Here is a 16873-nt window from a genome sequence, read left to right as displayed (position 1 = left end):
TGTATGTGTTTTTTCTTTTTCTTTTTTCTATATAGAATGTGGAGAGTTATTGGAGAAGGTACAGGCACGTAAATTAAAGACCTTAGTTTGTGTGCCATTATAATTTATTAGATCTCGTTCTTATTGCAAGAGTAAATTGCCTTATATGTAGGACAATTGAATATATAGAAGGGCTTTTTTATTTCAACTAGGGGACATTTCGGAGACATGACTTGTTGCTTCATTTTGTTATTAGTGAGTAGTGATGTCTCGTAAGGAAAAAAAAGATAAATATGCTAGCTCAAGATCTAATAGTACTCCCAATAATTCATGTTGTACCACTTTTGCTATTAGATGAAAATAGGAAGGTAAAAAGAAAAATCTAGTTTATGAAGCAGTTGCGAAAGAGACTAAAATTTTAGGCTTGTTTAATTTGCGTTGCTCGGATGAGTCTTTACTTGAATTCTTTATGTGTTTACATATATATATATATATATAAAGGAAAAGACAAGAATTTAATGTATTTGGAACAAAACACTGAAGCGAACAGATGAGTAGTGTAGTTCATGTTTTGTCAGTCTGTGTGCTGTAAAACGTTCTCTCTTTCTTTTCTTCCCCTAACAAACAACTGTAAAATGTTTGTAAAAGACAAAAAAAGAAGATGAAATTTGGTAAAAAGAATGAGGATTTAGCTCGAGTTAACACTTCAAAGACTGATCAGCTTTAGCTTGAGCGAGAGCGAGGACAAACACTTTTATTTAACTTTAGTAAATCACACTTTTGTTTAATTAACTTTAATACGCTTTTTTACGTGTGAGTCTCATTATTTTTCACAAGCCAAGCATGTGAATGTTTTTAACGATGGGTGACGATGAGACTTTACCTCTCGCTAATTAGGGGTAAGGTTACAGACACACTGTTCCTCCCCATATCGCACACGGTGGGATCACGTTGGAGATGTTGTTGTTTGTGGCAAATGGCGGTGAGGAGACTTTAACTTAGAATCATTTATGTGATCATTCATCTAAAAAATTTAAAATGTTAGAAAGAGCATACTTTTATATACATCTATTTCTTGAATACATCCACACAAAAAAAGGAAACTGACTCTTACATTAGTACAATAAACGACGATTTTAATCTTAAGGTAGATTGGGTTATCGTTCTTGTATTGGACGAATCTAAGCGTTAGAGTGCCATTTCAAGGGGAGGAAGTGAAGGAGAACATTGATAACCAGCATGCATATAGACCAAAACTAACTATGTTGTTAAGTAACAATTAATAATCTAGGATAAAAATGATAATAAGGACAGATAACAAAATTGTGTGAGATATCTCCATCACCTTTTCTCCTCATTCTTCTCATTTCTTTTTCTTATTCTCTCTCTTCTATCTTTAAAAAAAACGATTAGGGAAAAACACAGAAGAAAGATATCTGAATTTGCAGGAATGGAGCTAACCTTTGCCAAAATGAAGATATGTTTTATCTGTATTTTAAGTGAAGATGCTCATAAAGCATATGATTAGCAGTCCGTACTCTCTCTCATTCTTATTAATCTTGTGTACCTCTTTAGCTTTTAAAATGTTGACTAGCAACTCTTGTTTATGTTAGAGATTTAATTAACACTGAAATGTACATTTTTGTTGAGTTAAATAACAAGTATTTGGTGGATGACCTTGTGAAAAGTCCAAGCAGTATATATTATGCCAAATAGAAGTCACGATAAGAATGTAAGTTGAGAACACGATAAGAATGTAAATTGAGAGAACATGTAACAAGAATATGGGTCGATATACGACCTTGTGAAAAGTCCAAGCTAAGTATATATCCAGAAAAAATAGAATTCATGAAAAGAAGAAAATTTGGAAACCATAGTTAAAACTAAGGTATGATTTAATATTAGTACTACCATCAAGTTTTACAGTTTAGTGTGATACCAAGCAAAAGTCTTGCATAGCATATATATAGGCATGTTCTCACTGAGACGGTTGCAGCTGGTTGGTATCGGGTTTGCATGAACACAGTACTTTCGGTATAGTATATCAATTTATTTGTGAAAATCACTAAATTAATACGGAGTAGTAATAAATACTAGATATAAACTCATTACTTTAAAATTTTAGTAGGTTCAACTCTAAGGGCTCGTTTGGTACGAGAGATAAGGATAAATAATTCCGGGATTATATTTGAGATGAGTTTATCCCACGTTGGTTGGGATAAAATCGCAGTATAACTAATCCCGGGATTATAGTGTTATTTTATCTCCGTGGGAGGATGGAAATAAGTTATCCTGGGATAACTTGTTTCCAACCAAACAACCCCTAAGATCTGAAAGATTGAACTTCTGGAACTCAAATTCTCTTATCAGGTTCTCATTTTTCATCTCTCATAAGTATTAATTTACCCTTCCTCAAAACAATATTAAAAGAAAAAATACTGGTGTTATTAGCGAACGTGGTATTGCACTTAATGTCAGCGTCTTGGTGCCTACAGCAAAGTTTAGATAAGATTTTTCATATGTGGAAAAAGACGCTGGATAAAATGATTGAAACTTAATTCCTAGATTCCAAACAACCAGCGCGATATGAGTCTAAACAGTGACATGCATGTCAGGATGAGAGAGGGCAAATTTATCTATACTTGCTTTAATTTCTTAAAAGTTTTCCTTCATATTTGCCTTTTCTACCCTTTTCTTTTTCACTATAATAAGCGTTTGTATCAGTGTATACATACAAGGGCGGATCCACCCTTTAGGGTGAGGGTGGCAAGACTCTCTCTAGATTGATAAATTTTTTATATATGTATGTTGCAATTTTGCTTAAACTAGGTTAAATATTTGATCCTGCCACCCCCAGTGGCAAATTAGACAAAGGTATCATGACTGGTAGATACAAGTTTGAATCTATCTTGAACATTTTCCGACTCTTGTTTTTCTTTGTGCTTTTTTACTGTACCAGTAATTAAAACATCTCTCCCAATTTTCTATTTATTTTTTTATTATTTATATTACGTTTCCTCTATTCTATTATTTTATCTGTGATCTCTAGCGAGAACACACAAATAGAAACTTCAAAATCTCTTAAATTAAACATTTCTCTTAATCTCAAATCTGTGAGTATTTAAATCGAAAAACTTGGGTCTCAATGAGAATTTTGGTTTGAGATCAATTTTTTTTTTTTTTTTTTTTTTTTTTTTGTTTATTACTCCCTATGTCCATGTTTACTTGTCTATGTTTGACTTAGGACACTCTTAACAAACAATAAATAAAATGAGAAATGAATTGAAGTACTTAATAATAGGGGTAAAATAGGTGTAAAATGGTAAATTATGTCTTGATTTTTCAAACTATACAACTTACAAGTAAAAGTGGACATATATTTTTAGTATAGTGGACAAATAAAGATAGACGGAGGGAGTGTATTGTAAAAATTTGTGTTATTCTATAATTGTTAAATTCAATTTAAATCACTTTACTACTTAAATTGTGATAGAAATTTTGTAAGCATTGCTTAGAAAAACATGAAATTTATAATTTATTTTTGAGAACTTGTAGCTTATCTCATTCTACATTTACTTATGGGGTAAATTACCTATTGAAGAATTTTTCTATTATTTTTCTTATTTTGATTGGTGTAATTCCCTTATTGAAGATGTTATTTTACTTGTGCAATTTCAATTTTTAATATATATAAAAGATGTAAGTCCCTTGGTGAAAATGTTGATTTTACCTTGTTGTTAATGGGTGTGATTCCTTGTTTAAGATGCTAATTATGTTCGTTTCTTGATTTTTGAGATGTAATTTTCATATTTGCAAATAAAAACGGCCTATTAAATTGACCTGAATAAACTAAAAAGAGATGGACCCGACCCAAATACATGTTCCTAACAAGATGTATATTGAAGAGAATTGTGGCACCCGCCACCTTCAAATCTTAGATCCGCCTCTGTATACATATATCTCTTTCCCGAGTGTGGTCGCCTTCTCTCAGGCAATACTTTTTATTTATTTTTTATTTTGATTTTTTAATTTTAGTGGGCTGTTGTATGACGACTTTCCTTTTTATGACTCTATAATAATCACTCGTCTACGCTCCGACCCACCAAACCCAAAGAAGAAGTTAAAAAACGGACTAAAATGAGTAGTCCATTAATCAATATCAATCAATCAATATGTATTATAAAGTTAGGCATAAATAAGATGATGTAGCACCTCTCTATGGCCTCCATTCACATTTATCTTTTTTCTCCTTTTTTCGCTTTTTAAAACCATTTATCAATCACAATAGAATTTTAAGACAAATAAATACCACTCTTAATAAAACTTTAAGACAAATAAATGCCGCTCTTAATTAATAGAACTTTAAGACAAATGCACGAATACAATTTTCAATGCTGAATGGACATGCAGTATTGATAGGAATGAATGCAAATAGTGCGTTTAAAAAAAAGTATGTGACTTATGGTGGAAAATTGCAATGGAAATAATTATGTCAAATATGCCACTCTCTCCGTTCCATAATAAGTGTCACCTTAGCCAAATTTTTTTGTCTCATAATAAGTGTTACCTTAAGAAATCAAGGCATAAATTGAGACTAGTTTTTTCCATTTCTGCTCTTAGACAATAAAGTAACATCTTAATGATGATTAGAAAAGCCACATGGTAACTTAGTATTGTCGGATTCCCAATGTCAAAAGGTTTGCTTCTTGTGCATGCTCTAATCAAAATGTAAAAGTAATTTATTTTTATTATACAAGGGTATGGTAAAGTTCACATTGCATTATTGGTTTCTTAATATGCGTATTTTTTACTAAAGTGACACTTATTATGGGACGGATGGAGTATGTGATATACCCACGTTCTTCCCTAATTAAGTGTCATTACTTCCTCAAATATAACGTTAGTAAAGCAGCAAGCCTATATAGAGAAACATATCCCTGCCACCAATGGCAAATTTAGGGCCTTTTTTTGGAGCACGTGAACACATGGTCTCGCCGAAAAATTAGGTATTTTATGTATATATTTTCTAAAATTAGTATAATGTTACCTACGGGAAAACATACTACAAAAGACTAAATGGTGCACTTGGTTGAAAATTGAGTGGTGAACCCATGCTCCAGAAATCCTAGATTCGCCTCTGCCTGCCACTCCAAATTATACAAATTATCGGAAAAAGGTAATAAAAGTGCAATAAGAAAGAGAGTGAATGTGCACTAAGATTTTGATGAGTAAGAGGCCTTTGGTAGTTCAGATTGTTACTGTTGCACTGAGGTTTTCTACAAGAGAAATACTAGAAGAGTTATGTCACGTTGTTGCATTTTATAATCTTCTTCAACTATATATAAAAAGGAGTTATGGAGATTGTGATCTAGAAGGCACAAGTTGCTATGTTTGGCGGTTGATACATATATTTGCTCATCATTCAGGAAATAATTCAGATGATATATTTTATTTATGTAAAAAGTTTGTAAGCAGCAGATTCAAACATTTGACTTTATATTACTACTATATATAAGGGAGAATTCCTATTTTGTAGTCTTCACATAATTTTTTTTATCCCTTTTATCGTTACTTGAAATTTTTATGACTTTATAAATTGTCACACATTTTAGTAAATTTTGAGTGAATCCCACTTTACCCCCCTAACATTTAAGGGTTGGGAAAAGATACCCTCACATATTGAATGGGAATGATAGACCCCCTATCCCATATTTTCCGGTGAGAATCTTTTGTTTTTAATAAAGATCTTTTTTTCTTTTTCTTTCTAGAATTAAATACAATATATAACTTTGTTATTGTCTCATTCACCTATTCTTCAGAAACTAATGTATAACAACTACTTGAAAAATTCTATTAATAAATTTCAAGCTATATTGCGTTCTTTTTTTTTGGGGGGGGGGGGGGGACTAGAGGGCCAAGATCTTAATTATTATACAATCTAAATACAGTCTAGTATTAGTACACGCGCGAGCGGATGATATTAAAAGACACTAATCTATGTTACATTGTGATGTCGCTTGTTTGAGTGCATTGTATCATAACAAAATGTCAAGTATCATCTAATTTTCAATATAATATACTCAAATTAATGATATTTCGTGAAATTAAAGGAAACAAATTAAATGTTTTTAAATATTATTTGATTTAATCTTTAGATTTAATTCATAATGAATATGTGTGATACACACACACACACACATTTCTCTAACCCTTTTCTCATTCTGTTTTTCTTACTATGATCTTTTAATTATTTTCTTTTTCATTTAGTATCTTACGTTTAATCAAAATAATATCATTTATGATTTTAGTCGTGTTTTTTAATTCGTCCAAAATATAAATAGAAACTTTCTCTTGTTACTTGTCGTAAGATATATTGATAAATTTAATAATTACTACTTAGCACTATTTTACATAAGCAATGAATTATCTTCTAATTTGGTTTCCCACCAAATTTTGTGTTTTAATTTTAATTGTTAATATATATAGACGAAAGATTCAAAACTTGGACATATAGAGAAAAATATAGGTAAGATTTAACAAAGATTAAATGTCGTTTCAATGGCTAGTTTAGTGACTTTTTATTATTTTTTTGAAATTAATTACTTATTCTCACCGAAAAATATTGGATAGGAGGGTTATCGTTTCCAAATCCTTAAATGTTAGGGAGGTAAAGTGGTATTCACTCGTAAATTTTAAGAACTTTTAGGGCTTTTTTTTATGCCACTAAAAAGATGATGTCATGGAAAATGTTATAGTGGCCCCCACAAAGCATACTCATACATATTTGAGTTTTTAATGTGAAAATATTATTAAACTTTTTTCAATATATCATTGTTGAATATCTTTAAAATTTATCAAAAATGTAACTAATAGCCCTTCCGTTTCAATCGAAAAATGAAATGCGAAGTATGGTAGTTAATTAATCAAATTTTACGTGCGCGCACTTTTAACATAAAATTATCTAATAACTTACTATATTAAAAGACGAACTATATTATTTTTATACATATTCTAAAAATGTTTGAAAAACATTGTATTTAAAGAAATATAATTTCTATGCAGTAATAATACTAGACAATTGCAAAAAGTATATTTTTTACTTTTTTTACTATTAAAATATTTTTTTAAAAACCGGATAATATATTTTATATAATTTAGGAGTAAGAATTTTTTTCATGTTAAAATTAACTATTTTGTCTTAAATTATATAACATAATAATTATCCGGTATTTTGCAAAATATTTTTGGTAAAAAATAAGTTAGCCAATATGAGTTCAATTCAAAGAATTCAAATGAAATTAATTTAACATATGAAAAGCTCAATTTGGATCATCGGGGACTTAATCTAAAAAAATTAAATTAGAAGAGCTTTCAATTATTGATTTTTTTCCTAAAAAAAAAAAAATCTAATATATAAACTAAGAAAAATGTTTTCTGTTAACATGCGTTTTTATACCTTAATTATTTAGAAGTCTTTAGAAAACGTCAAACTGATGTTACAAGAATAAAGAACCAAGAGCAATTTAAAAAAAATAAAATATCAACAAATTGAATTTTTAATGTCGGTTTGGGTCCGGGCTTAGCACGGGCCAAGTGACACTAGTTATGCTAATAAGGTTTTTTTTAGTGTTTCCTCATGAACTACTGAAAGTTCGATGCAATAGTCTTTTAGGACGGGTCATTACAAATTATTTGTTTTTATTTTATTTCCAACAAATAGCATCACCTCCCAAAGTAAAGTACGATATAAATCAAAGGAGGCAGTTCAAGATGCTGATAGTGTTTTATATCACAGATTCCACATACGAATTGTTATAAGTGTCGATCGACATTCTTTTAAATCTTCTGTTCATGTTCATGACAAGTGTTAACATTCACTTTTATTTCAGAGATTAGATGGTAACTATATTCTTCAAGATAATTAATAGATTTTTTTTTGTTTTTCTCTTTTATTTGAAGTGATTATACTTTTTAATATTCGACATTAGAAAATGAAAATATTATATTGTGAATTCAACAAAAAATTTATGACTGCGCGAGGCACAGATATATTCACTAGTCATACATAATTCAAAAAATTGAGCGGATTGGCCTTCATATGGGCTGGTCTTTAACTTTTGTCCCTCAAATATGTGGTCTTTAAATTTTGCCCCTATTTCTCATTTAGTGAAAATTTGTGGGCCAAAGTATTCTTATTCGCTGGTCTATGAAACCAGAGATTCGGGTTCGAACCCCCAACAGAGGCAAAATAATAATAATAATAATAATAATAAATTCGCAATAATAAATTTCGTAGCAAATTATGCTTATTCGGGCAAAAGTTATGCCTTAAGGCCTAACTTCAGTAGAATCCTACAAAACTATGCCGAACAAAGGGTAAAGTTATGCCGTAAGGCATAACTTCTAGTATATAGAAATTATGCCTCAAGGCATAACTTCTATATAGAAACTATGTCTTAAGGCGTAGTTCCATAGGATAACTTAATTTCCACAGAACTATGCCTTAAGGCATAACTTTACCCCAAATAACTATAGTTTGCCATGAAACTTTGCCTTATGATTTTTTTTTTTTTTTTACTTTGCTGGGTATCTCTGCCCGAATAGACGTAATTCGCTACGAAATTCGATCTTGTGAATTTTTTTTAATACTCTGTTCGGATTCGAACCCAGAATCTCAGAGGTATTTTCAGCCACTTAAAGTGACGAAGGGAAAATTTTAAAGACCAACAATTTGAGGGATAAAAATAAAGACCAACCTCACCCCCCACCCCCAACTCCCCAACCCCAATCGAAATAGGACATTTGTGAGAATGACTTACCCCGTTTGGATGGTGGTTTCTCGTGGTTCATTAATGTATGGTTTTCTATGAAACAAAGTTTGTTTTCATTGTTCTTAAAATTATGTGTTATGGTGTTGTAAACCCGTGGTTCATTCCATGGTTATATAACCATGAAAAGTCCTAATTTTTTAAACCACGGATTTGGTGGTTTTTCCGTCGTTACGTATTTCATTTCTCCATTATACCCACCCTCCACCATTCACCCCACCCTACCATTCACCCTCATCCCACCCCCTCTCCCACCCTACCACTCGTCACCCACACCCCGCCACTCACCCACACCCCCCACCACCCCCATTTTACCACCCACCCCACCCCTAACTACTCCACTCCTCTGCCACCTACCCCATCATCCCAACCACCACCCACTACCCCTCACGACCGCCCAACCTCACCCCACAACAACTCACCCCTACCCTCATCCCACAAAAGACCCACCTCACACCACCCACCCCTCCATCACCCCGCCCACTACCCTCACCACCATCCAACCCCACCCCCACAGCCACTCACCCCCACCCTACCACCCACTACCCCCACTCTCATCCCACAACCACCCACTACCCCCACTCCATCCCACAACCACCCACCCCTCCACCACCCTCACCCACTACCTACTTATTTTTTAAAGTTCTTATTTTATTCTTTACTTGAGTTTTATTAATATATATAAATTAATTTCTAATTAAGAGTTAAGGGTATTTTAGTAAACTTACAAGTTATTATACGAATACAATAAACCAAACAATACAAATGTTATTAAACAACAAACGATACAGTCTATCCAAACATTGTGTTCATTAATACAGTACAATACAATACAACACCATACTGTACATTAATGAACCACGGGAAACAACCATCCCAACAGAGGGTTAAGGAAGATGGGGTGAACCTCTTTCGTAGCCCATGGCCCTATATGTCACTCGGTTAGAAATCACAGAATTTTGAAAAAAAATCATTTTCTTAGACTGCGAGTCCCGTCAAACAATGTCACATAAACTAAAATAGAAAGAATAATACTTTAGAACGAGAGTAAATTTCCTAAAAGGTCACTCATGTGTAGAGAATTGCCTACATATATCACTTTTGTTTATTTTATAACTAGAATATCACCCAACTATCACTATTTTACGCAGAATGTACTAAACATACAAAACTCTCATTCGCTCTTATTGCATGCCATGTTATATAAAATTTTATTTTTTTAATAATAAATTTATTTAACTTATCAAATCCATTCAACTCAACCCAACTCAAAACCTATTTAACCAACTAACTCATGTCTTTCCCATTTAACCCAATTAGAAAACATCAAAGAGGCGTAATTAAATAGCCGAAGCACATGAATCAGCAGAGTTTGAAGCAATATCAAGACCAAGGAGGACGACAAATATAAGATCCATTGATCTTAGTTTCTATAAGCATGATGGTACCGTTAATGAGAGCCAAGTCCCCATGAGAGGAATTAAAAATTTCAGAATAAATGTTACCGAAAGTTTGATCAATATGATAATAGTAATAGTAAAAACGACTCAAAAAAAAATATTATTATTTTTTGCTTGGACTTTACCTAACTCGCGCACGGAGAACGTGCCAAAGATTATTCACTCATATAGTACCAAGTAACTTAGGGTGTGATGAAAAAAAATAGTTTAGAAAATTTTTAATGTATTTTTTCACTTTTATCCTTGTGAATAATAAAACAAATAAAGTCTTTTATGATTTTGTAAGAAAATACAGAGATTAAGGAGCATATTAAAAACAAAATAAGATAGGGGCAAATAATAAGAGGGAGTATACGTTAAGAGTCAAAATGATGAAAAAAAAAAGGGGTATAAAAGTTACGCTTCTATGATGTTTAATTTCTAATTGGTTTAAATGGGTATAAGACATGAGTTGGTTGATTAAATGACCGGTTTAAATGGGTATAAGACATGAGTTGGTTGATTAAATGAGTTTGGAGTGGGCTGAGTTCAGAGGCGGATCTAGGATTTGAAGGTGGAAGGTGCCATAATTCTCTTCAATGTACATCTTGTTAGAAACGTGTATTTGGGTCGGGTTCATCTCTTTTTAGTTTATTCGGATCAATTTAATAGGCTTTTTTTATTTGCAAATATTTAAATTACATCTCAAAAATCAAGAAACGAACATAATTAGCATCTTAACAAGGAATCACACTCATTAACAACAAGGTAAAATCAACATTTTCACCAAGGGACTTGTATCTTTTATATATATATATATATATATATATATATATATATATATATATATATATATATATATATATATTAAAAATTGAACTTTGCACAAGTAAAATAACATCTTCAATAAGGGAATTACACCAATCAAAATAAGAAAAATAATAGAAAAACTCTTCAATAGGTAATTTACCCCATAAGTAAATGTAGAATTAGATAAACTACAAGTTCTCAAAAATAAATCATAAATTTCATGTTTTTCTAAGCAATGCTTACGAAATTTCAATCACAATTTAAGTAGTAAAGTGATTTAAATTAAATTTAACAATTATAGAATAACACAAATTTTTACAATACACTCCCTCCGTCTATTTTTATTTGTCCACTATACTAAAAATATATGTCCACTTTTACTTATAAGTTGTATAGTTTGAAAAATCAAGACATAATTTACCATTTTACACCTATTTTACCCCTATTATTAAGTACTCCAATTCATTTCTTATTTTATTTATTACTTATTAAGAGTGTCCCAAGTCAAATATAGATAAGTAAATATGGACGGAGGGAGTAATAAATAAAAAAAATAAAAACAAAAAAAAAAAAAAATGTAATTTTTATAGACAAGTTTTTCAATTTAAATACTCACATATTTGAGTGACCTTAATTTAAGGATAATTTTGCACTTAAATAAATAATTTAAAGTATATTTCATAACATTTCACGGACCCAAGAGACGAAAACCACCAAGAAGTAGTACGTACGTAGTTCGACTATAGTGACTTTTGGGAAATGGAATTTGGACCCTAAAAATCTTGTACGGTGTACCCGGGATCCGGGTGACCCACAAGCTCAAGTTGTTCTTTTTCTTTTTTTGGTGATAGTGACTGACCACAAAATAAAATAAGAAAAGCTTATTTTGGACTTAAATGCATATATTCACTGTAAATGAGATTCTCTTTGGTTTCTTCACCACTAGTCTTTCGTCACTTATCCTTTAACGACTCGCAAAATTTACTCCCTAAATGACCCAAAGAAGTTGTTCTTTTTCTTTTTTGGTGATAGTGACTGACAAAATTTAAAAAATAATTTTTTTTTTTAAAATGTATGGTCCAAAACAAACCTTAAATATTTAAGTGGTTGTAAATCATCTCATAAAGTTAAATTGTTTCTAAATATAAAAATATGCCAATCTTTTTGGGATAAATTAATAAGGAAAGGGAGACAATCTTTTTGGGACGGATGAGGTATATAAAGAGTTCAATGTTGTGCACTAATAGTAATATAAAGTTTTTATATACCACAACAACAACAACAAAATACCTAGTTAAATTTCACAATGTGGGATATAGAGAGGATGAAGTGTCGCACTTTACCCCTTGGGACGTGGAAAAATATTGCTTTAGAAAGACTCTCGCTAAGAGAAAACATGACTGAAATTTTTTTTATATACCACGCAAGTCAATAATTGTTTGCATGTCTTTAATCTTTATTAGCTGCAGATTAATTAATTTGCCACTGAAGTCTCAACTGGTTAACAGGTTGCTGTTTGGTAACATTCCGGTAATTGTATCCTAGTTGCACACAAGTTGTATAATACTCTGGTTTTCAGTCATAACAGACTTTCTGATCAAACAATTAACCTCCTATTATGATCCTTGATATTCGAGGGTAATGCCCTTGTAATTAATGTCCACTTCTATTAGAATGCAAGCATAATATGTGCTATTCACAGTTAAGAATTAAACGAGCGATGCAGCAGAACCGATTAAGATGCACCAACACAAGAATAATAATGCAAGAAAGCAATAAACGTAATGAACACAAGATTTACGTGGAAATTCAAGAAAAAAACCATGGGGACTCGAAGCGCAGATAAATCAACTATAAGGTGAGAGATAAAACGATCTCAACAGGGTGTCGAAGCACAACGAGATCAAAGGAAACGAAAGATTACAATCTCTCAATGAAAACTCTCTAACCTAAGTGTGGAATATAGTCTTGTGTGTAGTCTTAATAGTTGTTCTCTTTTTCTTGATGTTCTGGCCGAAAATCTCCTTTAAAAAAGGGTTGAAGACATTCAAAATTCCAACAAATGAAATGGACAGCAAATAATCCCAAATTGAAATGGGACAATTTCGATAAACCCTTTTGGGACATATTCTAACATTAACATTAGTGATGCATTCATCGATCATACACAAAGGGCGTCCCCAATCACTATCAATGATTCAATTCTACTAATAGAATTCATACTCCAACAATTCATAGGTAATTAAAAAATTTAACCATATATGGCCTGGTCTTCAAAGCCTCTTCAATATTGAAATTAAAATATGTCGCACATGCCTTTTGTAATAATTGGTTTGTTAATTAGTCAAAGTATGAGGCCATAATATAAAACCTCATTACTATCATCCATACTGTTACACTTTTACACATCCATCCTTGCATATGGTGGTGATGTAAAATTTGCTGCGTAACGTTTGAATTCGAGGATTTTTTTTTTTTTTTTCCGCTTTGTTTTTTGACAGAGTGATAGGAAAAGGACAACACATTCTGGTATCAAGCAATCCCCGCCAACACATTGACACAACATATATGGGGACAATGAATATTAGGAATAGATATGTGAACTAATAATTGTACGATAAGTCTCAATTATTGGACTTCTTTGTATTGCACCTCAGTTTTCTGCTTTTCTATTTTGGAAATTAATTAACGGAAATGCTGACAGAAATAATGACTCGAAAATACACATTTTAAAAAATATTACACTTTCTATATATTTCGAGAAAAATATTTACAGAGTATAAATTCACATGTTTTATACCTTACTAGTATACAACAATGTGATTTAACTATCCATAATGGTGTATACCTTCTGGATATAAAGATATCCTGACTGTATACATTAATAACAAAATTATGGTGTATAATTTTTAATGAGTGAACATCGTAAATTTGTGCAAAGGGTAATTTTTTTTTTTTTTTTTTTTTACCTCGTCTAAGTAGTCTTGTAGAAGTCACTTTTATTTTTTGGTTCTGTGACTCGGTACTTTTTCTGGTAATTTGTTGGCTTTTGGCGTGTCTTAGTTTGTTGGTTATTGACGTGTCTTAGTTATCCAATCTCAAAAAAACCAAAAACAAAAAACAAAAAAGAGAGAGAAAAAGAAACTCAATTTTCAGTCGCTTGAATTTAGTCTATTTTGACAATGGTTTTGATACATTTTGCTCAGTTTTTTCCTAAATAAAAAGCTTGAGATTACGTTTGGACAGCTTAAGCTAAAAACAAAGTTCAAAGTGAAATGTCGTCTGAATTTCAACTCTGGAAAAGGTTTCAGTACTAAAATGATAATAAAAAGTAGTCATATATTAATTGATATTTTAGATAAATGAAAATCCTTACTATTGTCTTTAGATGGTCATATTCACATAATAAAGTCGGAATTGTTTGACATGAGTGTTTCCAAATTTGGTTCAAGCCTGAGAATGAAAAAAAGTTTCTAGAGAGAGCACTTTTTTTTTTTTTTTTTTTAATAGATCTTATGCGACGCGAATTCAAATTAGTGAGGTCCTAAAACGGATATCGGATACCGAGTGGAAACAAAAGGACAACATTGTGATTTTTGGCATAGTAGCTATATCCATAATCACAAATGCCTGAAATTATGTGATGTAAAATTGAACATATCACTTAAGTCTGATGAATATAAGCAAATCACATTTTAACTATTCAGTTTTTTAATTCCTCTCCTTTTAGCCATTCAACATGAAGTTGATGTAAGTTTTTAATGATACAGTTATCTGTAGTTTTATGAGACTTAGCAATTTGTCATCGTTGCTTTCAGGATTATCACTTTACAATCTATACCCTCTACAGTAGGACCTTATTCACATTGGGTGTTTACACCAAATTACATTAATTTAGTATGGTTAGTTAAGTGACTTAAATAAGGTGTAAACACATTGCATGCATCTATTGATTTGGTGAAAACGCCCGATACGAGTTAAGTAATTATCCTCTCTAGGGTCACACATGCTTAATACGTAGGTGTAAACAAGTTTTTTATGTAGAAAGTTGGTTAAGACTATTTCATGTTTTCTTGCTCATTTTCTTTTTTCACTCACTGTCACAAATAAACAAAATAAAATACATAGAGAAACCATTATTGTAAATCGTGAACGAAGCAAGGATGTTCCATTGAAATAACAAAGACCAACACACTGAATTTGTATGGATGATAAAGGGCAACCCTAGACAGTATATTTGGTAAATATCAAATTCTAAAAATGAGAAAATATCAGACTCCAAGTAAATGTCTCTAAAACAAAAATTCGATAGGTAATAACCAATAACTTAATTTTATTGGTCAACCATCTATTGTGTACGACGACTACAAGTGGCAAAAAAGAGTGTGTAGTCTGTGGATGTACGTATATATATTACATACCACTCACTCTACCGTATTAGTTAGACCACACATAAAAGCTAAATGAGTGAAATGTAATGCCTAGCATGGGGTAGGAACTATAGTTGAGAATTTGAAAGTGCATTTTATAAAGTTCATTCCATATATAGTTATGCTCCGAAATATATTCTGGCTCATGTTTACCAACTGAAGGAGATGGCTACCTACCAACCACTAAAACGTTATGAAGAATCCAGTGAACGTGTTGAAACTTAGTAACACAAACAATTCGTTGAATGGTTCATAGCTATAATATCGGAGAGTTCAAAACCAATAACGTGTAACTATTTAAGCGCTCAATATTTTGTTACATGAGGAAAATACTCGAGAGGTACTTAAAGGTGTGCAAATTTCAGGTATGACCGATAACCCGAAAGAAGTGTTATTGATTAATTGATATCGGATTAAGGTTCGAAAACAGTTAAGAGATATATGCCTATCGAGTTATCAATCTAGAAGTTGATGAATCCAATTTCTTTAACGGTTAAACCGGCTACCCTATAGTTTATTGAACTTACATTTTTCACTTGATTATATAAAGCCATTTTAAGCCTTTAAAAACCCTACTTCCCTTCTGAGGCAAATGTCAATACTACTTGTGGGTTCAAGTGAATCAGGAGTTTTTATATGAATCAAGAAATCCATTATATATCTATGTATATTTGATTGTGAACTCTAACATATTAATTTGAAATCAATGTAGAAACTCATCAAGGGATCTGCTTCCCTTCACTTCGCACAACTCCAATTCCAAAAGCAGATTTATTTTTGGGGAAATTTCATAAATATACAATTGGTTCACTTACATTGCAAAAAATAGCTCAAAACTTACATTGCAAAGCTCTAACCCAAAACTCCCCTCTTCTCCCCTCTCTCTCCACTGCTTGCTTCTTTTTCGTTTTTTAATTTTTTTAATTTTTTAATTTTTTTTTTTTTTTGTTGGAGTTCGCCACTGCCTCCTTTTTTTTTTTTTTTTTTTTTTTAAATTAATAGGGTATTATAATTCATATACCCATATACACTCATATACAATATTATACAACATTATAATCCATATACTCATATACAATATTATGCACTCATATACAATATTATACAAAAATTATAATCCATATACCCATATACATCTATATACAAATATTATACACCCATATACAATATTATAACCCTTATATCCATATACACCCATATACATCCGTATACAATATTATACACCCATATACGTTCATATACAATATTATACACCCATAAACAATATTATAACTCAAATATCCATATACACTCATATACAATATAATAAACCCATATACAATATTATAACCCATATATCCATATACACCCATATACACTCATATACACCCATATATAGTCATCGCCG

The sequence above is a fragment of the Lycium ferocissimum genome, chromosome 6 (assembly GCF_029784015.1).
Source record: "Lycium ferocissimum isolate CSIRO_LF1 chromosome 6, AGI_CSIRO_Lferr_CH_V1, whole genome shotgun sequence".
NCBI classification, from domain to species: Eukaryota; Viridiplantae; Streptophyta; class Magnoliopsida; order Solanales; family Solanaceae; genus Lycium; species Lycium ferocissimum.
The sequence above is the reverse complement of the archived record's forward strand: the minus strand, read 5'-3'. Positions refer to the sequence as shown.